We start from the raw sequence: 27,825 nt of genomic DNA on the forward strand, positions 1-27,825 counted from the left end.
GTGGTCTGGAAAAAATTTCTTTTTTTAGTCGGACCTGCCTTGGGGCTCGAATAATCTACATCAAACTAACTAGGAATGTGTAAGTGTTATGCATGATTGAAATTGTCCATTTAGCCCTCTTTTAGTTGTGTTAGAAGTTGGCAGCTGAAGCTGTGGATTTTCCCAAAATAGGAAGGCACCATTGATGCCACATTATCTAAGACCCAAGCAATATCCATATTTTATGAATAAAGAGGATTCAGTCTCTCATACGCATTAAGAGGATTTCAAGCACACTGTATCATGAAGTGTTGAATATGCTTGGAGAAGAGATAGATGAATAAAATGTTGCATTAAAAAAATGGGATATTATTTTGCCATGGTTGAAAAGGCTATTAGTATACACAAAAATGACAATTGGAATGAAATACTAGAATAGCTCTTAGCTTGTAAGGTTGCTGATTATTCATTAGATCTTGTTCCTACGAATCCAACTGTTGATTTTGAAAAGTTAAAGAGTGTTGATGAAACCAATTTGGCAGATCAATAATAATTCCAAAACTCCTATTCGTAAAGAAGAGATTGGTAAATTTTATGGTGGAGATTGTTATATCATTTCTTTAGACAAATGTTAAGCATATAAAATGATATAACAATCTCCACCATAAAATTTACCAATCTCTTCTTTACGAATAGGAGTTTTGGAATTATTATTGATCTGCCAAATTGGTTTCATCAACACTCTTTAACTTTTCAAAATCAACAGTTGGATTCGTAGGAACAAGATCTAATGAATAATCAGCAACCTTACAAGCTAAGAGCTATTCTAGTATTTCATTCCAATTGTCATTTTTGTGTATACTAATAGCCTTTTCAACCATGGAAAAATAATATCCCATTTTTTTAATGCAACATTTTATTCATCTATCTCTTCTCCAAGCATATTCAACACTTCATGATACAGTGTGCTTGAAATCCTCTTAATGCGTATGAGAGACTGAATCCTCTTTATTCATAAAATATGGATATTGCTTGGGTCTTAGATAATGTGGCATCAATGGTGCCTTCCTATTTTGGGAAAATCCACAGCTTCAGCTGCCAACTTCTAACACAACTAAAAGAGGGCTAAATGGACAATTTCAATCATGCATAACACTTACACATTCCTAGTTAGTTTGATGTAGATTATTCGAGCCCCAAGGCAGGTCCGACTAAAAAAAGAAATTTTTTCCAGACCACTGATCCCTCAAATTAATCCATGCGGCATCTCAAACTGATTGAAAACAAAATGCATCACTAAAACATCTTTAAAACTTATTTTATCACTAATCTGCAAATTGTGACTTTCTGCTGATAGGGTCTGCCGAATGATTTTAAAAACTAATCCAAACACCTGATTGAGCTCTGGAAACTGGCATGCTGATTCTTTCTTCTACATATTCTTACCCCATCGAATCTCATCTCATGATGAAATTGGGGTCAAAAGATATTGACTGTCAAAGTTGAACTCTCAGAACTACCTGCAAGAAAACATGTTAGAAAATAATAAATTGGGTTCTGATTCGGCTTCAAAAATTGGATAAACTAACACCTGGAAGGATGAAAACTAGGGCATTGATTTACTATCATGAGGAAATTACAAATCTACAATTTAGGCTCATGATGAATCACGAGGCGCATTTGGTGAGTGGTCAAAGTGGGCTACTCGGATTTTGCATATTGAAACAATGGTAGAAAAGCAATTTTTTCAAATGGAGTTGACCTGGAAAAGTGTGCAAATGGATTCGTCATGACTTAAAAATTGACACACTTGGAGTATTTTTGGAGGAAAACATAGGGGTACAATCCATTTAACTTGACCTATCATGGATCTCAAGTTATGATGTCGTGAATAGGGCTTCTGACAAATCTGCATTTTCTGACACCAGTAAAAAGATAGAAATTGCTTTTGGAATCGTGTTTGAAAATTGATCAAATGGATTCATCATAAGCTAAAACTTGAAACATAAAAAATTTCTAACATCTAAAATGCAAGACAAAATGAAATTTAGGATTTTGGTCAACTGGTCAAAAGTTATTACAAGTCAAACAAGGCTTCCCAGAATTATGTGCAAAGTGCATCAGCATGAAAACAATAAACTACCAACTTTGAGGGATTCAAAACCTAGTCAAAGAACTCAAAGTGACTCAAAATCTGAAAAACAGGTTCTTAGGTATGGACACTAGACATTCCCAAAGTGGTGAGCCATGAAACAATACTAGGTGCGAGATACTCAATTGCAAACATGCCCTCCTATCACTATTTGACAGGTGAAAATGCAAATTTGGAATTTGCTCAAAACAAGACTTCATGAAATGGCTTAGAATGTCAACTTATCTTCATGGAACACTTGGATAGGCTGAAGACATGGTGTTAGAAACATTAAACACCTCACGAGGCTCGAAGGTACAGTCAGGTACAAATGTATTTAAAAGCGTTTATAGGGCTCAATTTTCTCAATGGTGCTCAAAATTGACGATGCAATTTTTAGTGCCAATAGTAGCTCTTTTTGGGGATGCATTTCCCTTGCAGGCATGGCAAGGATTCAGATCTCTAGAAGAAGAAGACCATTCCCAAAACCTCAAAACTTCTCGCAAATAGCTTTATTGAAAGCAAATGACAACTACCACTAAAAATATGTACAAGCGATGGTGTCAAGCCACCGAACTTCAACAAAATTGTTTACCTCTGTCATAAACCTGATTCTCATCTGAGCATGCATGAGGTAAACTAAAAATACTTCTCCTATCCGTTTCACCAATTAGATTAGCATGCTGAAACTAAACACTTAGTAAAATTGAATCTTCATTCTTACTTCCATAATGCATATAAAAACTTGCTTCATTTTCAATCTCTTGCTCATCATGAAAGCTCTGATCAACATGCTTAAAAATTTCTTCATTTAATGAATCATGCATGCTATCAATCTCGAATATGAATGCATCATATTCAACATGGGGAAAAGTATCACTCATACCTTCAAATTGTGTATTCTTATGCATAATCAGATTGAACTCAAATGAACAATCTGACTGGTATTCACACGTGTCATCCATATTAGAATCTGAAACTAATCCAAGATCTTCAAATGGTTCTTCACAATCAACAAATACATTAGTCTTTGCATTAGAAAGTTCATTATAAAAATCCTTGCAAAGTGCATGCAAATTTTCAATAACTATCTTATCAAAGACCTTGTTCTCAATCTCATGAGATGCAATCTCATCAATACCTTCACCATCATACTCAGAAGAAGATACATCTAACCTCTTACAGTAATATGATAATTCATCATCACTTGTATCTAGCCCAACTAAATCTGAAAGTTCATAGTTCTCCTCAAACAGTGGGTTAATAACTCCATGTAGTGATCCTTGTTGAACATCTTGACAAAACATGGGTTGTTCATTATCAGAATTCTCATCATATAAAGTGTTAGTATATACTTTAAAACCATTACCCATTTCATCTTCATGGAGACTTTCAGCATGTGAAGAAAAATCAGAACCATATGAAGACTCAACATCCACTCCATCAACGAAACATGTAGAATATAAATCAAAGTTACTTTCATTTTCTTCATGTAGGTGATTCAAATGTCTTGCAAGAAAATCACCATTTATTTTACCAATATGTGTTGATGCATTAGTCTTAGGATCACTCATTTACTGATCATCACTGCACTCATCCTCAAGACACTCTTCTACACAATTAGGTAATCTATCTTTATGGATAACCTCTTTGTCTTCATATTGTGTAGACAAATCTTCTTCACCACTTTCAACATCTAGCTAACTTGTATAACTCTAAAATGAAACTTCACTTTTAGATTTAGGAACATTACTCATACCTTTACTAGCAAGAGAATACTCACTTCTGTCTTTGCTTTCTTCCTCCCAATTTGCATCTAATTCACATGAAGATGAACACATACTAGCACTTTCCTCTTCTTGACTTGAGTAACCTCTCTTGTCATTGTCTTCAGATGATGCCTCTTCACAATACATTGTATCAGCAACTCCACCTTTATCACTTGGAAGATAACTTTTAGCTTCTTCGTACTCATATTGAGATTATTGTCTTTCAACTTTAGATTTAATAATATTCTCAACATGATGTAATCTATGAATAAGATAATGCATTTCTTACATATCCGACAGATCAAGTGAATCCATCTTACCATCTATTGCTAAAACATTAGAAACATATGTACTTTGTTCTTCTGATTGTGATTGAGATAAATGTGATTCATATTCTTCATCTTGTTTTATCTCTCCTTGACATGTTAGATCAACAAAATTAAATTCATGATTAGAGAGATAACTCTTAGCTTCCTCACTTCCACAAAACTAAGATCTAGATGCAGAAACTTCATTAGCAATAGAATCATGTATACAATCAACATTATAAGAACTCGCTAATGTAGCTAATTCTTGATCTACAATATCAACACATTTTTGAACCCTATCAAAGTCTAAGATACATCCTACTACTATAGAATCATGAACATATGTGTCTCTATTTGCAATAAACTCACTCTTCTCTACACACACATTCTTATCTAAATTTTCAATCTGATCATACATTACAACAGGGGTGTTGATATTCTAATTTGGAATGAAAGTATCAACACTATGTTCATCCTTTCTTTCATAACCATTAACCAAAAATTATTCATAGAAAAATGACCTCTAACCAGTCCATACTTCAAATTATTCTCAATATCCCTAGCGGTCATAAAAGCCTGATATAATGTTTGTGGTTCTTTATCCCTTAGTTGATAATTCATTTTCTTGTCAAATGCATCAAAATATATAGCTAAACACATTTGATCATCAGGTCTATAACTCTCAGGGATTTCATTCAGAACCTTTGCAAATCTAATATTACATTGAGGAACCAATTCATCATCCTCAACATGAATCTTCAAGAACTTATCATAAGAATCAGATATGCTTACTCATTTTCCAAATTGCTCCATGAAGGCTGAATGCAACTCACCCCAAGATGAAATAGAACGTATTGGTAGGAAAGAAAATCAGTCTCTAGCATCACCTTATAAAGTTTGAACAAATAAATTCATGTGCACATCCTCATGATAAATCTCATAGTTACCCATCAAATAAGTGAACAACTCAACATGATGACTAGCTGAAACAAGATGGTTCCCATTAAATTTAGGCAAACTTTTTCTAACATCATTAGGAATGACATTTGGGAAACTATGAATACCATTGAAAATTAATGGCATATACCACTTGGTAGAAATGGATATAGGAATTTCACTAACTGACTACATATTAGGTTAAATGAATCTTGACATCCTTTAAAAAATTTGAACCTCATTCACCCATAATTCTGATTTGTAATTTGCAGCAGATCTACACAACTTTCTACCAGATGAACACTTCAAATACACTTCACAAACTTAAATACAACGAGCTGAAACTCAATCCAATGAAGTGTATGAAACCTATTACACTATTCTCCTCCTCGTAGTGCTAAAATTTCACTTGACGGAGAACACATATGTAAAACTTACTTTCTTTCATGACAAGAAAAATATCATGAAAATGAAATACCTCAAGTGTTGTTGCATGAAACCAGTGATCTACTGATTGACATGGTGTTGATCTCAATTCCTCACACCACTAATCATATCCTTATAGAGTCACAATCTCCTTGAGGACAAAAAGTAAATCACAATAGTGATTCACATTTATCATTAAAAATTCTTATGATAGCAAATCAACAACACTCTTTAACTTATTAGTCAGAAACTTATATACTCTCTCTTCTTGTTTTAATATTCAACACAACTTTAAGATCTGCCTATTTCAATTGAAAAATCTTGAAAGAAATTTTAGGTATAACTAATCTACACTAGTTCAAAGATCCTTTAGAGAGTTGCCACTCACAATTGTGAGAAAGATTTAAAACATAATTCATAACACTGCAGATCTAAATTGAATTGTCACTTTGTAGAATTTGCAAAACTTCAAGACACTTAGAAGAGAGAAAACTCTAAAATTATAGTAGTAATTTGAAAACAACAAGCAGTTGAATTGACTGAAAATGAAACTTAGCAACACAATCTATATTCAACCTTGAAATTATTGCTGCAAATGGATAAAAGTTCACTGGGGTGCATGATTTGGAGTCAAAAAAATTGAAAGAACATTAGAGAACTTACTGCTGAAACTTTTTAATGTAGTTCTCCTACTGTATTGAATCTCTTCTTTTCCAATTCTCAAGGTTTGTCTTAAATCTGATTCAATATAGTCCCCAACAGAGTTGCCATTTTGTTTGAAAATGCTAGAGGGTTTTCAATTATCCCCATGAGAATATGGCATATCTAGGGGCAGTTAACTCCCATTCTTGACATATAATTTCAGACATAGGGCCAACTATAAGGCTTGACCCTTCTTCTACTTCAGGCTCTGCAAGACCTAGGTGGGTGGACCTCAAATTCAATGGATATCATACCGATGCAAAAAATATCACTAAATCTATTTACTATAGATTTTACCCTTATTTCTCTTAATGACTCATGTAATAATCATAGATCTATGGTAGCTAGGTGAAAATCTATGAAATTCATAAGCTAAGTGAGGGTATCACATTTAGATCCTTCAACATGAAAGGGAAAGAACATTTGATTAATAATGTTGATTTCAACAAAACTTTAGATATGTAGCAACAAGAACTAAGTGACCTTGTAGCTAATTAGTGCTTTAACCATTGGGCAAATCCATGAATCAAATACATACATATGGATATCTGATACTTATTTATATATTTAGATATACGATCTATCTATTTACCTTGTAAATAAACATCTATGCTCGATCTGAAGCTCGTTCTTACATGATATCCCCCTTAGTAAACTTGCAACCCTATTGATTCCCTAAAACATTTACATAACTCCTTAAGTCATAAGCAACAATAAAACAACATACAGCCTTAAGGGACTGCAACTATGACCTAAGCTCTTATTTCAAAGACCATAAAACATTGAAAATTCACTGAGATAGGAGACAAGAATCAGAATAAAACTGATGAAATTCTTGTTCATTTGTATTCATTTCCTTGAAATAATACAACCAAATGCATGAAATTAACTCATAAAGAACCTAATAAATCTAAACTATTTGTATTCATCTTCCTATTGTTGTTCATACAAGAAGAATTTGCTAAAGAAAATGGTGTCACAGTCATGGGAACACATCAAAAATTGGAACCAAAAAACCTGGTATCACAGCAGTGAGTGATTTCTTCTCCAAAAATTGGAACTTATTCAATAAGAAAGAAAGGGAATGACATAGTAGGAAGTGAAATCTCAGATCTGTTGTAAAGACAACATGTGTCCACTTAGAATTCCTTCCCAAGAAGATGAAAAAAAAACCTCTTTCTACCCTCTCTCTTCAATTTCATATCAAATCCCATCATTTTACCTCTCACAAGCATCAAATATCTCAAAAATCTAAATGATGAAAGGATGCAACTGATTTCTGATGTTAAAATGAACACAAGGTAAAAGTACCAAATCAATTGAAAAGTAACTTTTTGAATGCAAGAAAACTATTTAAAAATTATTTTCTTCACATTTGGATCCCAACAAGCTTTTAGAACTATCCTCTAACCAATTTTGATGCTCCATGATCAAATCTACCTATTCTGCTGCCAATGCCCTAAAAATCACAAATTGACCTATAGCAGGAATTGGTGAATACCTGTACAAAAAATGATCTCAAAAATGGAAAATTTAGATCATTCCAGTTGTAGTGGTATATTGGAGCACCCATTTTTGATAAAAATCACCCAAGTTATGGCCTTCTGAAGTTTAAGCCTTCATTCATGGCTTCCATGGCATTTGAAAATTTGAAACATTTACCCTCCTATAAAGTTTCAAACTATAGAATAAACTTCAATCTTTAATTAAAATGATCTGCACATACTTCTACGAAGGAAGTAAAATAATTTTTTTAAATTTGAAACCTTAAAAAATTTCTTGCCTTTTCAATTTGGGTCAAACCTAGTTTGACCAACTTGGACACGTGGCAACACATGATTGGCTCTCTTCCTACATAGCTGTCGAACCTCCCCAACTAGGTGCCATGTCAGCACCTTATCTATCTTGCTCACTGCCACATCAGCATGCCACCTCATCTCGCCATGTCATACTCGCTATGTCACTATACTAACAAGTGAGTAATTTCCTCTTAATGACATAGCAACAACCCTTTGATCTACCATGTGGCACGATCTGGCACCTCTAAGATATCTAGTTGCCACATCATGGCTTGCCTTGGAACTCATGCCATGTGGCACCTTTTGGTTGGTCCAAATTTTGCCACATCATCACTCAATGAGTCTATTAATTGCCACTTGGCATTACCCGATTCGTCGGCGGCATTAGAAGTGGGACCCACATAATCATTGGACATTTGCTAGATTTCTGAGTTTTCTAGTGACTTGCTATGTCGCTAGCCAAAAATCCTAGATTTTTTGGCTAGCGAGGTGCTAGATTTTTTAGTTTTTCGGCAACCTGCAACTCCCTGATGTCATCATTTATTGCACACTTATTCATTCAAAATTTATGAGTTGGTAATCTCCAACTTAGGACAGGCCAGACCCACCATAGAAGCTCTGGCTTTCACAAAAGCCATTGTCTTTAAGACATTCCATTATGCATGTAAAATGGTATTTAGAGAACTAAAACATCATCAGATAGGCAATGTGGGACAAATGTTTTTAACAATGTTGTGCACTGTTCTGTGCCTTGGAACCTCCATTGCTTTTCCTTCAAATTGGCGTGAGCTTCTTTAAACTTGGTGACTTTCTCTGCTTTGAATTTGGCATGAACTGCCCCCTTGGATCTGTAGCTTGTTTTGTCTTTTAATGCTGGCTTCCTTTGCGGTTGCCTGGAGTCCCCTGCTAGGCATGGATTGTAGTTGGGTCTTCATTTTAATGTGCCTACATGTTGGATCTGCTCTCCAAACTACCCTATTTTTGGCATGTATTTCATTGTACACATGGGTTTGCACATTTTTAAAAACTTCTTAGACTCCCTATTTTGCTTGAGACTACATTTTTAACATTCTTTCCACATGCTTTATTTGTGTGGGTTACTCTTTCATTCACTGGCAGGTTTTCTTCTCTTTTGGCATGGCTAGAAACTTCCTTGCTTAGTGTGAGAGTCTGTGTTCTAGTCGATGGCTTGGTGTGGGGTCTTCTCTTTTACCAATCGCCAGCAGCTAGTGGTTTTTGCTTGTGTGGATATGGCTTTATTCTTTCTTTTGGACCCTGCTCCAAGTAACTACCAATGTGTGGCTTTCTCAAACCAATTCACAGGTCTTCTCCTTGTTTGACGCTTCTTTTTCACCTCCCCTTATTAGTAGTTTGGGCTACTCCCTTTTAACATTGGTGCTGACTTTTTAACATTGCATGGAAATTTTTTAATTGCCTATGATCAACGGCTTCTTTATAACGTGGATGCCTTTTCATACTGCTAGACATCTTTGATCACTATGTGCTCCTCTATTTATCTTGGCAGCTTCTTGGATCTGTGTGATCTTCATTTAGCACAGGGTCTTTTCTTTACATTTCATTATCCTCCTTTTAAACTCTGCGCTAACTATGTTAAATTTGGTAAGTTCTTCTCCTATTTAAGTCATGGCTTCTTAGGCTTGGCACTCCCTCTTTAAGACTTGGGTCTTTTCTTCATTATGTATGGACTAGTTGCTTTCGTAATTGGTGTAAGCTTCTCAAATGGACACTTGTTTACAATAAGTACAATATTTGTCATGCAATGTTGTAATTCAAACTTCTTCTTTAATACTATTTTTACCTTGTAATTTACTTACACTATGAAGTTTGTGGCTAGAGAAATCTGAAAAATGGAGAGGATGCTATCATATTTTCTACTCCAATACCATTGGACAGCTAGCTAGATTAGATAAAAAGGTGGAAGATGTCTCTGATAGTCGTAAGAAACAACTTCATCACTTGCTACAGGACATCCAATATAATCTCACTCCCTTTAATCTTGGGTATGTGAAAAACCCATTTCCTCCCATATTGAATTAGATTTGCAACAGTGCTCAAAAGAATCATAATTTTTGCCTTATAAATCATTTTGACTGGCAAGGCTACAATATGTGGACTTCATTTCTTTAGAAAAATGTTAAGCATATAAAATGATATAACAATGTCCACCAAAATTTTTACCAATCTCTTCTTTATGAATAGGAGTTTTGGAATTATTATTGATCTGCCAAATTGGTTTCATTAGCACTCTTTAACTTCAAAATCAATAGTTGGATTCGTAGGAACAAGATCTAATGAATAATCCGCAACCTTACAAGCTAAGAGATACTCTAGTATTTCATTCCAATTGTCATTTCCATGTATACTAATAGCCTTTTCAATAATGGCAGAAGAATATCCCATTTTTTTAATGCAACATTTTGTTCATCTAACTCTTCTCCAAGCATATTCATCATTTCATGATACAATGTGCTTGAAATCCTCTTAATGTGTATGAGAGACTGAATCCTCTTTATTCATAAAATATGGATATTGCCTAGGTCTCAGATAATGTGGCATCAATGGTGCCTTCCTATTTTGGGAAAATCCACAGCTTCAGTTGCCAACTTTTAACTCAACCAGAAGAGGGCCAAATGGACAATTTCAATCATGCATAACACTTATACATTCCTAGTTAGTCTAATGTAGATTATTCGAGCCCCAAGGTGTGTCTGACTAAATTTTTTTTTGTTTCTAGACAACTGATCCCTCAGATTAATCCACATGGCATTTCAAACTGATTGAAAACAAAATGCATCACTAAAACATCTTTAAAACTTATTTTATCACTAATCTACAAATTGTGACTTTATGCTGATAGGGTCTACTGGCTAACATTAAAAACTAACCTAAAGACTTGACTGAGCTCTGAAAATTAGCACACTAATACTTTCTTCTACATACTCTTACCTTGTCGAATCTCATCTCATGATGAATTCAAGGTCAAAAGATATTGACCATCAAAGTTGAACTCTCCGAACTACCTGCAAGAAAACATGTCAGAAAACAATAAATTGGGTTCTGATTCGGCTTCAAAAATTGGATAAACTGACACTTGGAAGGACAAAAATTGGGGCATTGATTTACTATCATGAGGACATTAAAAATATATGATTTAGGCTCATGATGAATCATGAGGTGCATTTGGTGAGTGGTCAAAGTGGGCTACTTAGATTTTGCATATTGAAACAATGGTAGAAAAACAATTTTTACAAATGGAGTTGACGTGGAAAAGTGTGCAAATGGATTTGTCATGACTTAAAAATTGACACACTTGGAGTATTTTTGGAGGAAAACACATGGGTACAATCCATTTAAGTTGATCTATCATGGATCTCAAGTTATGACGCCATGAATAGGGCTTTCGACAAACCTGCATTTTCTGACACTAGTAAAAAGATAGAAATTACTTTTGGAATCATGTTTGAAAACTGATCAAATGGATTCATCATAAGCTAAAACTTGAAACATAAAAAATTTCTAACATCTACAATGCAACACAAAAGGAAATTTAACATTTTGATGAACTGGTCAAAAGTTATTATAGGTCAAATAGGGCTTCCTAGAATTATGTGCAAAGTGCATTAGCATGAAAATAGTAAACTACCAACTTTGAGGGATTCAAAACCTAGTCAAATAGACTCAAAATGACTCAAAATATAAAACATAGGTTCTCAAGTATGGACACTAGAGACTCCCAAAGTGGTGAGTCATGAAACAATACTGGGTGTGAAATATTCAGTTGCAAGCATGCCCTCCTATCACTGTTTGACATAGGTGAAAATGTAGATTTGGAATTTGCTCAAAACAAGAGTTCATGAAATGGCTTAGAATATCAATTTATCTTCATGGAACACTTAGACAGGCTAAAGACATGGTGTTAGAAACATTAAACACCTCACGGGGCTCGAAGGTACAATCGAGTACAAATATATTAAAAAGAATTCATATGGCTCAATTTTCTCAATGGTGCTCAAAATTGACCATGCAATTTTTAGTGCCAATAGGGAGTTCTACACGTTAGGATTTACAAGGCCAAGGTAGATACACATTAGGGGTTTGGATATGACTTATTTTATGATTCTTCTTCAAAACTCATTCAATCACACTTTCTTTTCATATCTATTCCCTATAGCAAAAAATGGTCATAAATATTCTTGGATTTGTAACTAACTTCTTAATTATAGTAGCCAACTATAATCAAAGGAAAGATATCACAAATAAGTAATGACCAACAATTTTGTTCTTTGTTATAGAAATGGAAAATTGATTTTAATTGATATATGTATTGTGCAATCACATAAACATACCAACTAGAAACAAAATTAATTGATTAGTGCCTTATCCATTGTTATATAGAGTCAAACTAGTAACTCTAGACCTATTTAATTGACTTGCAATTAAATTTGTGAATAGTTAACTCTGAATCTCATTCTTATAATATCCCTTCCATATATCTAGGAACCTCATCAATTCTTGAAAGAACTTACTTAACTCTTTGAATTAAAAGCAATCAATAAAAGATATACAACTCATCCAAGCTACATTAAAATGAATGAACTTTGTTCATTTCAACCCCAAGATTACAGATATATAAAAATGGAGACAAAACTCAAAGACACATATATGTATAACTTCTTCTTTGTATTCATTTTCCTTGAAAACAAATGCAATACTCATATAAACTTGAAGTATAACTTAGAACTTGACAAACTCAATCATTCAATGCTCATAGTATTATTAGATTTGCAAAAAAGAATACAATCATGGGTGATCCCAAAATAATGGGTTACCCTTTTTGACCAATTTTGACACTAAAAACAGTATTTTTGAAACAAACCTCACATTCAAGTGACTATATCTATTAAGAATTTGAAGATGACATAAAATAGTGATTTCATAGCGTAGTGAACCCATAAAAATTTTCACAGCTTAGTGAACACATAAAACATTCATATTCATGCATGCAACCATAAGACTAGCGATCACTAAAACCTATAAGTTACTATCAAGTCAACTTGCAAGAATGTAAAACATGATACATAACAAATTCATCAATACACTTGACACAATAATTTACATGAAAACCCAATTTGGGAAAAACCACCAGTAACATGCTACTCCTTTTCACTCTTCTGAAGTGATACCTTGTGAAAGGCCAACCCTATCAAAGGTTACAATACACAATGTTAAAAGTGACCTGGTTAAGGGATTTCAATCACCCTATTTGAAGTAAGCCTTTTTAGAGGACTTTAGGCCATTCACTTGGAATGCCACCTAGTTAAAGGATATACAAATGACTGTTAGGTCAACCTTAATCCAAAGGATTTACCCTAGACTGATATAATTGTTAGAGGGTAACATTAGAGCTTTGATTTGATACAACTTGCAACTTCTCTTGTAGATTATAGGCCTCTATTCTATCCTCAATTATCCTTGGCCTTCATACTTTGCAGCTCTAATAGCTTGTTCACCCTTCAAGGATTCATCTCCATAAGCCTTCCTGCTTAACATGCCATTACAAACTCTTCTCTTAGGTCACTTGATGAAGAAAAACCCTTAACTCCTTCTCTTCCTTAGGTTCTCACACATGACAACTTTTCTTCATGACCAGACATTCTTATAAATAAAAAATTAGGATATTTTCCTACTCATTTTCCATCATCCAAATTTAGGGTTCAGATGGATTAGGTAGGATACAATGTATCTACCCAATATCTCATATTTCTTCTAGAAACCATTTGAATTTGACTAAAAATGGTTTACCTCAAATTCTGTGCCACTAACTCATCAACCTTATCTTCCACTTAGTTCACAAAATTCAAGAAAAAAACTTGTCAACTAAGATTCAACAAATCTTCAAAATTTAGAATAATGCAACAGCTTGACTTTATAAATCTTCAAATTCTTAGTGCATACTGCATTGCATGACATCTTCTATAAAATCACTCGACATCAACTAAACTTTACTTGGTATCAACCGTTTTTCTTGGCATACATTAGAATTTACTTTTACTTGGCTCCAACTAAATTTCTACTCAACTTGCACTGACTTTGCTAGACACCTACTTTCTACTTAGTCAAGTAGAAAAACTTTGTGTAACTTATTCTTCTAAACTTTCTAAATGTAGCCAATATTTGTAATCTTAAGTATATTATCAATACATCATGTCATCATTGTCTTAACTGATCCTTGTACTTCATTATATAATCATAACTTAACCTTTCCTCTAGGTTCTTTTTTTACATCTTATTGATTAAATCCTCTTCATCAATCAACTAAGTGATAGTACTTTAATCTTATAATTAGTTTTCTTACCAACAAATAACAGGTTTAACATTAATGAAAAAATAATGATTGAAACACAATCTTCTTCAACAATCTCCCTCTTTCAATAATCTCTCTCAACAATGATCTTTTCAATCAGATCTCAATAATATCCCTCTTTGGCATTGATGGAAAACCAAACTGATCAACTAAGTCAATCAAATGATGAACATCTTGTTCAACCAAACTGAGTAGATTAAAATAGTAAGACAATACCAGAAAGAAAAATTGCATCATAATTTCTCCCTCTATCAGCAACTTCCATCTTTTGATTAGGCTACAAAATTCTTTCTTATGACTCCTTCAGATTTCCTTCTTGTATCTCCCTCTTTGACTATATATTCTAGCTTTGATCTTTCTCCCTTTTTATTAGTAAATCTCTCTCTCTTTGAAAACAATACCCAAGACATACACCAAAAACTTGTCATCTTAAAACAATCAAATATAGGTTTTTGTAGTTTCTTCAATTTCTCTCTCTATCACCTTGCTTGTAATTATTTTAAAATTTTAGTTCTATGATTTCTTTAGGCGGCTCCTAAAGTAAGATGCTCTACATCAATGTGTAACATATGGCAATCAACTTTTTTGATGCAGGGCACTCCTCTTGTTACTTAGATAGCTTTTGATAGGGGTATACCCCTAGTTTACCACTTAGATACTCATGAGCATCCTTAGGTAATGGTTTTGTGAAGATATCAACAATTTTCTCCTTTGTGTTAACATATTCCATCTTTACATCTTTATCTTGAACTAACTCTCCCAAGTAATGATAGTAATGATACTTGATTGCAATGTGCTTTGTCTTTGTGTGCATCACTAGATTCTTTAATACATTGATAACACTTGTATTATCATAATAAAGTATCACTAAATCTTTTATTTCTTCCTTTATTCTTTTGAGTAGTTGTTTGATCCATACAATGTTTGTACAATTTATAATAATAGTAGCATATTCAGCTTTACCAGTAGATTGTGAAGTGCAACTTTGTTTCTTACTAGTCCATGTAACTAGTCTCTTGCCTAAGAAAAATGATCCTCCACTGGTGCTCTTTCTATCATCAATGTTTTCAGCCCAATCAGCATCAGTGTAGGATCTCAATTCAAACTTTTCATTCTTCTTGTAGTATAGACCAAACTCTTCTATTCCTTTTAGATATCTCATTATTCTCTTTATAGCCATTAAATGATTCTCCCTAGGATTAGTAGAGAATCTTGCAACTATCCCTATAGATAATACAATATCAGATATGCTATGTCCTACATATTACAATTTGCTAATCATAGACCTATACATGGTTTGGTTCACCTCAATAGAATCATCATTCTTTGACAACTTGTGTCCTGTCACCATAGGTGTACTTATTGGTTTGGAATCCTCTAATCCAAAAAATTTCAATACTTCCTTGACATGCTTTGATTGAGTAATGTATATACCATATTTCATCTGATATGCTTGCAAACCCACAAAAAATTTGATGTCTCCAAACATAGACATTTCAAATTTTTGCTTCATTTGATTTGTAAAATCCTTACATAAAGCATCTTCACCTACAAATATGATATCATTAATAAATATTTTAGATAACAAAATACCTTTTCCTTTCTCTATCTTTATGTACAGATTGTCATTATCATCAGTCCTTTCAAATCCAATCTTCACAAGATAATTATGAAGTCTCTCATACCATGCTCTTGGTGCTTGTTTCGAACCATATAGAGCTTTGTGCAATCTACATACCATGTTTTTATTGTTATTATCAACAAAACCTTCTGGCTATTCTATGTAAACTTCTTCCTTTAATATGCCATTTAGAAATGTAGATTTAACATCCATCTGATAAACTTTGAAACCTTTGTATGTAGCATAAGCAAATAGATTTCTAACTCCTTCCAATCTAGCAACAGTGGAAAATGTCTCTCCATAGTCAATTCCTTCTTCTTGTGCATATCCCTTGCAAACTAATCTTTCTTTGTTTCTTGTGACTTCACCATTTTCATCTACCTTGTTTCTAAATACCCACTTGGTACCAATCACATTCTTGTCTTCTGATCTAGGAACTATACTCCATGTTTTTTTCTTTTCTATTTGTTTGATCTCCTCTTCCATGGCTTTGTACTAGTCAACATCTTCCAATGCATCTTTTACTATTTTGGTTCCTTCGAGCTTAGCAAACATGTTTCACTTCTCAATCTACTTCTTGTCATTTTTCTTGCATCTTTATCTACAATGATTTGAGTAGTAGGATAGTGTCCTTTGATATACTTAGACAATCTTGGCTTAGCTCTTGTTTCTTCATTTTTTCTTTCATCTTCAAAATCACTATATATATCTATGTTAGGTATCTCAACATCTCCATCATGTATACTAATCTTAGAATTAGAATGTGCATCTACTTCATTCTATAACTTGGCATCTGAGTGTAGCTCAGTTCCTAAATGCTACTCGGTATTCATAAGGTGTGAGTTGATAGTCACCGTAACTCGCTATTGATTTTTAACTTGACTTGCAACATCTTCTTTAGCAAACATTCCTTCATAAAGGTATACAAATGATTTTTATTCTTCTGGCTTCTTCATGAGTTTGGCCTCATGTACTACTGCATTTCATCAAAATTCACATTTGCACTTTTCACAATTTTGTTAGTGTTAGTATTCAAACACTTATAGGCTTTACTTCTTGTGGAGCATCCTTGGAATATACCTTCTTCAATTTTTGCATCAAGCTTTCCATTCCTAACATCTTTAAGAATGTAACACTTACTTCCAAATACCTTAAAGTATTTTACATTGGGTGGATATCCCTACCAAAGTTCAAAAGGTGTTACATGAATACCTTTCTTGATTTGCACACTATTCAATGTATAGATAGTTGTACCTACAGCTTCTCTCAAGTATTTTAAAGCAACGATCTTCTCCATCTTGAGTGTTCTAGCATAGTCCATTATAGATCAATTTCTCCTTTTATCTATTCCATTTTGTGGAGGGGTTCTAGGGGTAGATGTCTGTCTTTTGATTCCTATGTCATTATAGAACATCTCAATTTCATTTGATGTAAATTCTCCTCCACTGTCATATCTCAAACATTTTAGACTTTTACCTATTTCCTTTTCAACTCTAGCCAAATACTAGTTAAACATTTGAAAAGCATCAAATTTCTACTTCAAAAACATAACTTTCATCATCCTAGAGTAATCATTAGCAAATAGCATTATGTGCTTATCTCCCTTGTAGCTTTTCACTCCAATTGGTCCACACAAGTTAGTATGAATAATCTCTAGCATTCCTTAAGAGGTATACATTTTACTCTTAAAACTTGACTTTGTCATTTTGCCTAGCTGACATTGTTTGCACACTACATTATCGAGCTTCTTCAACTTAGGCAAACCTCTAACTTTCTTCATGTTACTAATACTAACCAAGTTATCAAAATTAACATGACATAACCTTTTGTGCCAAAGCCATACATCGTCAAATTTTACAACAAGACAAGTAGCATCCTCTATATCAAGATAGAATAGATTACTTCTAGTTTGATCACCTTTTCCAATTAGTTTCCCATTTGTGTCATATATCCTAGCAATCTTGTTTTAAAATTCAACCTTGCATCCCAAATTGTTCAATTATGACACACTCAATTGGTTATAGTTTAGTCCTTCAACGTAGTAAGCATTTTCACTTGAAATCTTGTCTGTGAGTTTGATAGAACTATTTCCTTTTTTCAAACATGGTGTATATATACCAAATCTTACACAATTTCCATCATAAAAATTTAAGGTAATGAACTTACTTTTTTCTCCAATCATGTGATGTGAGCATCCACTATCAATGATCCATCTATCATTTTTGTTCACACAAGTCACAAGTGCAGTTGCCTCATCTTCATCAGATTTGTCCTTCATTGTAACATACACCACTTCATCCTCATGTTCATCAGAATCATCCCTTGTTTCCTCTTAAGAAATGTAGCATGACTTCTCGCCTTCATCTTTTTAATCTTTATTATCATCTTCTCTTCTAATCTTGTACTTGTCACTTCCTTTGTAGTTCTTCTTCTATGTACATCTTGCAACAATATGACCAACCTCATTGCAATTGAAACAAATGATGGGTAACTTGCCTTTGAACTTTCCTTTATCTATGTGGAATCTTTTTGCCAGTAGTTCTTCTAGTTGTTCAACATCTTCCTCATTTGTATCACTATCACTAGAGACATATTTTATCTTTCTCTTCTTCTTCTGCTTCACCTCATCAGAATCTTTCAATAAAAGCTTAGCTTTTAAAGTAGATTCAAGACTCTTGGGTTTGTAATTATCAAATTTAAATAGCTCAAAAGTAGTGATTCTACCTACTAGACCTTCAAGGGTTAGATTATTTCTTGGAATACATCTCAATTCTTGAATTACAGAAACTCTAATAACATAAATAGGTAGTAGTGTTCTTAAGACTTTACTTAGCATAGTATCATCATCTATCTGACTAGTAGCTCCTTTTGTTACATTAACAAATTCTTTTAATCTAGCAACATATTGAGCAATATTTTCACCTTCTTCCATTCTCATATCATCAAACTTACCTCTGAGACTTTCAAATTTGGCTCTTTGAACTTTTTTGTCTCCTCCATAGATGGTGGCTAGGGCATCTTACATTTTCTTTGCACTATTAAGACTTTTGATATCATCAAATTTGAAATAGCTTAGGGCAAAGGTAATATCTAACATTGCATCATTGTGTTCATTCTTCTTCTTCATATCTTTAATAGTTAGGACTCTGGCTGGATCAACATGTTCCACAAAAATGGTAGATTGTGCATGATCTCCAAGTCCTCCAAGGTGTAGCTTCATAAAAATTTTCCATGCAAGTTATCTCTATTGAGCTTGGGTACTTCTCTTTTAGACATCTCGATCTTTGTGCTTCTAGTACCTTCAAACTAGTCCTCTTAAGTAGATGGCTCTGATGCCAATTATCGAAATACTTTAGAATAATTGAGAGGGGGGAGGGTGAATTAGTTATCCAAGGTCTAGATGTATAAAACTTTTCACATCTTAGTGAACCCATAAAGCATTCATATCCATGCACGCATCCATAAGATTATGCAATCACTAAAACTTGTAAGTTACTATCAAATCAACTTGTAAAAATGTAAAGCATGAAACATAATAGATTCAACAACACACTTTACACAATGATTTATGTGGAAACTCAATTTGGGAAAAACCACTAGTAACATGCTACGCCTTTTCACTCTTTTGAAGTGATGCCCTGTGAAAGGCCAACCCTATTAAAGGTTACAATATAGACTATTAAATGTGACCCAGTTAAGGGATTTCAATCACCCTATTAGAAGTGAGCCTTGTTAGAGGACTTTAGGCCATTCACTTGGAATGCTACCTGAAAAGGATTTACAAATGATTGTTAGGTCAACCTTAATCCAAAGGATTTACCCTAGACTGATACAATTGTTATAGAGTAATAGTAGAGCTTTGATCTGATATAACTTACAACTTCCCTTGTAGACTACAAATCTCTGTTCAATCCTCAATTCTACTTGGCCTTCATAGTTTGTAGCTCTGATAGCTTGTTCACCCTTCAAGCATTCATCTCCTTAATCCTTCTTTCTTAACATGTCATTGCAAACTCTTCTCTTAGGTCACTTGATGAAGAAAAACCCTTAACTCCTTCTCTTCCTTAGGTTCTTAGACATTAAAACTTTTCTTCATGACCAAACATTCCTATAAATAGGAAATTACGAGATTTTCTTGCTCATTTTCCATCATCCAAATTTAGGGTTCAGATGGATTAGGTAGGATACAATGTATCTACCCCATATCTCATATTTCTTCTATAAACTTCTTCTAGAAACCATTTGAATTCACCTCAAACTAGTTTACCTCAAATTCTATGCCTCTGGATCATCAACCTTATCTTTCACCTAGTTCACAAAATTAAAGAAAATAAACTTGTCAGCTCAGATTTAGTGAATCTTCAATCTTTAAAATAATGCAACAGTTCAATATTCTTAATCTTCTAATGCTTGGCACATACTGTGTTTTACGACATCCTCTATAAAAATACTCAGCATCAACTAAAGTTTATTGATGCTCGACATCAACTAAAAATTTTCTTTGCATCAACTATTTTTCTTGGTATACACTAGAATTTTCTTTTACTCAGCTTCAACTAACTTTCTGCATGGCTTGCACTAACTTTTCTCGGCACCTACTATCCACTTGATCAAGCTTGATAGACAAACTTTGTGTAACTTGTTCTTTTAAACTTTCCAAGTGCAGCCAACATTTGTAACCTGAAGAAGATTATCAATACATCATGTCATCACTATCTTAATTGATCCTTGTACTTCATTACATAATCATAACTCAACTTTTCCTCTAGGTGCTTTTGTTATATCTTATTGATCAAATCCTCTTCATCAATCAACTAAGTGATAGTACTTGAATCTTATAAGCAGATGTCTTATGAGAAAATAGTACGTTTGACATCAATGACAAAACAATGATTGAAATACATAGACTTCTTCAACAATCTCCCTCTTAAAATAATCTCTCTCAACAATGATCTTTTCAATAAGATCTCAATAGATCATAAGATCATAAAACCACAAATGATAGAGCAAGCTAGCAATTTAAGTCAAAAATGTGATTAGTGATCTATCTTGATTGGTTAGAAATGGAAAGTATACAAGTTGGATACCACATCAAGCCAGTGGGACCGAAATGTCTTTACATATATCTACAATCTGACAGATCCCATTCTACAATCTTACAATAATTAGTATCCTATAAAATCTCAAGAATAGTAGAAGGGTGTTAGGATGCTATAAAAAGAAATGCATCAGGGGATCGTAGAGGTAAAGGTTGATGTTAGTTGATGTTATGATGAACGAAAGTGATGGTCTCTCATAGCATCATAGAGGTAAAGAATATAAATGCCTAAGTCACAAAGTAGTCAATTGAGCCATGATTATAGGATTGTAAGTCAAAGAAAATTGAGATAAGATGTTATGTTGTGTAGTGTAAACTACCTATCATGAGATTATAAAGATTATAATAGAAATATTTGATGCTATAGTTACCAGTGTATTGTGAGATCATAGAAACTTTTTCCAAACTTTGTGACATTGTGATAAGGGTTTTAATTTCATGAGATCATAAGATTGAAGGGAATTTCTTCCCTACCTAACATATTATGAGGGTTTTGACTCTTGGGTCAATTGTAAGATTGTAAACCCTAAGTTAACATTGGAAATATGTTTTCCATTTTTTGAGCTAGAAATGACAAAGGGTTTTGACTAATAAGATCAAAGAAAATATACCAAAAGTGTAACATTGGATAAAAATGATGAAAATCCCTTGAGGTGAAAAAATAAGCTGAGTTTTAAGGGTCAATCATGTTGAAAATCAATGCAAAGGGATTGTGATGATGAACATTGAGTTAAATATATTCTACTGATCAATTGTTGTTTATCATTCACAAAGAGAAAATTTAAGTAGTTGTAGAGATTTTAGTGAATGTAAATTATTGTTTTTAGTATGTAGAGTTCAAAAGGAGTATGTTGAAATGTAAAGAAAAGACCTATGCTAAATGAAGATCACACAGGTCCAAGAAGCTGCCAAGATAAACAGAGGAGCACATAGTGATCAAAGACATCTAGCAGTATGAAAAGGCATCCATGTTATAAATAAGTTGCTGATCATAGGCAATTAAAAAATGTCCATGAAATGTTAAAAAGTTAGAGCCAATGTTAAAAGGGAGTAGCCCACACTGGTAATAAGGGGAGGTGAAAAATAAGTGACAAACAAGGAGAACACCTACAAATTGGTTTGAGAAAGCCACATGCAGGTAGTTACATGGAGCAGGGTCCAAAAGAAAGAACAAAGTCATATCCACACAAGCAAAAACCACCAGCTGTTGGCGATTGGTAAAAGAGAAGACCCCACACCAAGCTACTCGCTAGAACACAAACTCTCATGCTGAGCAAGGAAGTTTCCAGCCATACCAAAATAGAAGCAAATCTGCTAGTGAATGGAAGAGTAACCCATGCAAATAAAGCATGTTAAAAATGTAGTCTCACGCAAAACAAGGAGTCTAAGAAGTTTTTAAAAATGTGCAAACCCACCTATACAATGAAATACACACCAAAAATAGGGCAGTTTGGAGAGCAGATCCAACATGCAGGCACATTAAAATGAAGACCCAACTACAATCCATGCCTAGCAGGGGACTCCGCGCAACCATAAATGAAGCTAGCATTAAAAGACAAAACAAGTTGTAGAACCAAGGGGGCAGTTCATGCCAAATTCAAAGTAGAGAAAGTCACCAAGTTTAAAGAAGCTCACACCAATTTGAAGGAAAAGCCATGGAGGTTCCAAGTTACAGAACATAGCACAACATGGTTAAAAAAATTTGTCCCACATTGCCTGTGTGAGGATGTTTTAGTTCTTTAAATACCATTTCACATGCATAATGAAATGTCTTAAAGAAAATGGCTTTTGTGAGAGCCAAAGCTTCTATGGTGGGTCCAGCCTATGCTTAGTTGGAGGTTACCAACCCATAAATTTTGAACAAATAAGTGTGCAATAAATGATGATGTTAGCGAGTTGCAGTTCACCAAAAAACTAAAAAATTTGGCACCTCACTACCACGCTAGCCAAAAAATCTAGGATTTTCGACTAGTGACATAGCGAGTCATTGAAAAAATAAAAAATCTAGCGAATGTTCAATGAGTATGTGGGTTTCGCTTCTAATTTCATCGACGAACCATGTAACACCAAGTGGAAACTGATAGACTCATTAAGTGATGATGTGGAAAAGTATGGACCAACTAGAAGGTGCCACATGGCATGAGTTCGAAGGCAAGCCATGATGTGGTGAGTAGATATCTTAGAGGTGTTAGATTGTGCCATGTGGTAGATTGGAGGGTTACCACTATGTCATTAAGAGGAAGTTTCTCACTCATTAGTATAGTGACATAGTGAGTATGACATGGTGAGATGAGGTGGCATGCTAACGTGGCATGCTTGTGCTTGAGTTCCTTGATCTTGGGTGATTTTTCCCTAAGGAAAATTCTTACACTATGCCTCTTCTACACCAAACACTCCTTAGATCTCAATAACATATCTACAAATTTGCATCACAATAATCCCTTTAATCACTTACTCACATTATGCTTTGCATCCACATACACTTAATCCACTTGATACATATAACAACTGTGGAAAAAATCCTTCCTTTATACCAAGTCCTCAAAACAATTCATTGAGTCATCCTTGAGGCTTTTCCAATTAAAATTACAATTAAAACAGGACCTCATTAAGATAATGTGCTACATTACATTATTTTATAATTATACAACATTGTTGGGTCACAATATTTATGAAACTTTCACACCTACAATCTCAGGCTTAATGCACTCACTGATGTTATCCTTGTTGAAATCCAATTCAAAAGAACATTATTGAAGAAGGGATATTGTTGAATGTTTTCAATCATTGTTTTGTCACTAATGTCAAACTTGCTATTTGCTGGAATGACAATTTCGTATAAGATCCAAGTATTATCACTTAGTTGATTGATGAAGAAGATTTAATCAATAAGATGTAACAAAAGCACCTAAGGGAAAGGTTGAGTTATGGTTTTGTAATGAAGTACAAGGATCAGTTAAGACAATGCTAAAATGATGTATTGATGATACACTTGAAGATATAGAGGTTGGCTACACTTAGAAACTCTAGAAGAATAAGTTGTAAAAAAATTGTCTGTAAAGCTTGACTAAATTCATTAGTAGGTGCCGACCAAGTTAGTTCATGCTAAGAAAATTATCAGTAAGTGTTGAGAAAATGCAAAATCTAGTGTGTAGAGAGTGAAACAAAAGGTGTCGAGCAAGTTCAGGTGCTGAGCTAGACAAAATATAATAGGTGTCAAGCATCAATAAAACTTAGTTGATGCTAAGTGAATCCATAGTAGGGGCCAAGAAACATAGTGTATGCTGAGTATCAGAAAGTCAATAGTGTCGAGCTGCTACATTATTTGAAATGTCAAAGATTCACTAGATTTGAGCCCACAAGTTTGTTACTTTGAATTTTGTGAACCAGATGGAAGATAAGAATGTTGAGCTAGTGGCACAAAATTCTAGGTTAACCATTTTTAGGTGAATACAGGTGGATTCTACATGACGTTTCTAGAAGAAACAAGATAAGGGGAAGATACATCATATCTTACCTAATCCAATCAAACCAAAAATAAGAGTGGGAAGATTAGAGTAGGAAAGATATTTCAAACTCCTATTTAAGGAGTTACAAGTCAAGAAGCAAAGAGAGATTGGAGAGAGTGTGTGATGTCAAGGAGAAGACATCAAGAGGGAAGAATAGAGTATAGAGACTTTGCTTCAATAGGTGACCATAGAGTTGATTGCATTGGCACATCGAGCATGGAGACTCAAGGAGACAAAGCTTGAAAGGATGACAAGCTGTCAAAGTTATGGAGACTAAAAGCTAGGAAAATTTGTGAACTAAAATTGAGATCTGAAATCTGCAAGTTGTGTTGTGAGTTATATCATATCAAAAGCCCTTATTGTGACTCTGTAGTAATTATATCATTTAGGGAAAAATCCTATAGACTTAGGTTGGTTTAAAAACCATTTTGTAAATCCTTTAATAGGGTGACATTCCAAGTGAATGTTCTAAATTCCTTTAACTAGGCCCACTTCTAACAAGGTAGTTGAAATCCTTTAACTAGGTCACATCTAACAATGTGTTTTACAGCCTTTAACAGGGTATCACTTCAGAAGAGTGAGAAAGGAGTAGCATGTTACTAGTGGTTTTTCCCAAATTGGGTTTCCATGTAAATCATTCTATCATGTGTTGATTTTTCATGTCTTATTTTTCCATGTTGATTTATCAGTAACTTGCTAAGTAGAATGTTTAGCTTGGATTTATGGTTAGTTTAAATGGGCTCACTATACTTTAAAAAAATATTTTATCAGGAAATTTGGACCTCGAATAACTAATTCACCCCCCCTCTCAGTTATTCTAAAACATTTCTAACAATCCTTGGGACATCTTCTATCTCTATCTAACTACTCTAAACTAGATTCTATCTCTAGTAGGAGATATAATCCAATCACCAAAAACCACTTCCTAGGAATTTTGTGTATAAAGGGTCTTCTATAAATCTCAAATAACTGTCACCAATCTTTGACTTTCTACACACACTCTTAGCCTGTTCATGCTAACAAAATTATCATCAATTAGTCAACTATGATTAATAATGCATACAATTTGAAGATGCAAGTACAAAACTTACACAAGAATGGGTTATTTTAATCACTCTCTACAAATAGCTTATGAAGAAATCAAAACTTATTTTCTCAACATGAATGGAGGAAATTGGCCAACCCTATTTGAAGATTCTCTCTCACAAGAATGGAGTGTAATTATACAAAAACCCACTTTTATCCGAAATCAAGAGGAATGGTTAAGTAATCATGCATCCATGATCTATTGTTTCTCTATGAGACCCTATCCAGTTGATTATTATGAATTCCTAAATGATTTAATTTTTTATTCACATTTATTTAAAGTTCATATTTTTTCCACTCAAACTAATCTAAAAAATCTATGGTTTGTGAGACAGTTTAGTCCATGTAGCCAATATTATTTTTCTAAACTTGAATGGTTACATGCTTGGACAAGGAAACATCAGCCACTATGGATATTTTTTGTTGGAAATAACAATGGGAAAGAAAACTATGAATGGGAGGGTGAATCAGTACTTCAAAAATTTAACCATAAAACAGTCACCACACATACATCTCACAATTTGCATGTAAAATGAAATAGCTAACTATACATGTTCATCCATATCATGAAAAAAATAAAACATAACATAATAAGTTTTTTACCTAGAAACCCTTTGATGAGAAGGTAAAACTGGAATAGGGATGACACCCACAAATCTTCATTACTATAGTTTTATAGTGTAGCCAGTTAAGGTTACAAAAATTTTGATCATAAACTATGATGTACCTTATGAAAGGTCTACCTTATTAAAGGCTTACAAAGATTGTTAAATCTTAAATCTTACCTTGTTAAAGGATTTAAACACCCTACTAAAAGTGTACCTTGCTAGAGGACTTAAACATGCAATAAAACAAGCACTCGGTTAAGAGATTTACACAGGCATATTAAGACTACTCTGTTAGGATATTTTCTCTGCATCACTTGTTAGAATGGTTCAGCACCATGATCCTCCAATTAACACTTTTTTGCTAGATGTCAACTCTTCTCTTTCCTGGTGTATATTTGATCATTCTAATCAGATATGTCTCTTTTGTCCTCTCTCTTCTTTTCTCTTTTCTCCTCTAATTGATTTTGCAATTCATAACATTATCACAAACTCCATAGCCACCATGAATGTTCTCTGGACTTAGGATTCATCTCTCTTGTGTCTCCTTCTCTTCCTTCACACATCTACAAACTATTTAGGGTTTATCTCCTTAATTAAACACAGGTTGGCTAGGTTAGGTTAAAATCAATGGCTTAGCATGATCCATTTTTCCACTTAGAACATCCCTCAATTTGATTGGTTGCATGTACTACATAGGGATTCATAATATACACCTATATACATCTTCTAGAATCATAAAACAATCATTCAGTTGGTCCAAAATGGTTTACATAGAAGTTTGTGCCATTACAAACAACTATGTCCAAAATTGTTCACTCGACAATTGAAGTCTCTGATGCTCGGCATCCATTATATCTTCAATATTGTAACCCATCTTCTGAATGACTTAGCATACTATGTTTACTTAGCTCATGATTTTCTCTACACTAACTGTCTACTCAGCACATACTAGTGCTTGGCACTAACTATGTATATTACTTGGCAAGTATTGTCTAGCACCTTATCCTCATCATGCTTTGATCACTCAGCTCAAACTGATTACTCAGCTTGCTCTAATCACTTGGATTGCACTATAATTATGCTAAATAATAACTAAGTGTTTTGTCATTTCCTTGTCAAAACCAATCTGAGATTAAAAATCTTCCCCTTTGTTGTCATGCTTGTATAATCCTTTATTATGAGCATAACTCAGACAATATATATCCATGACTCAGTTCTCATACAAAGTTTCAAAAGTTCAAAATTTTGCAAAATGGATGACCAACATTCATACCTCATTCTTCCATTACTCTCCCTGAGTAAATGTTTCCTTTCTATTTTTGAATTTGATACTCCTAATGAGTATATTTGTTACACCATGTTTTTATATAATTACTCCCCTTCACTTCACTATATCCCTTTTTGTACTATGTCCCTTGTATAATGAGTATCCCCCTTTTTTGACACTTATGTCATGGGTGGTACATTG

This window comes from Cupressus sempervirens, chromosome 9, assembly GCF_028749045.1.
Source record: "Cupressus sempervirens isolate cs-2001-9-10 chromosome 9, ASM2874904v1, whole genome shotgun sequence".
Taxonomy (NCBI): domain Eukaryota; kingdom Viridiplantae; phylum Streptophyta; class Pinopsida; order Cupressales; family Cupressaceae; genus Cupressus; species Cupressus sempervirens.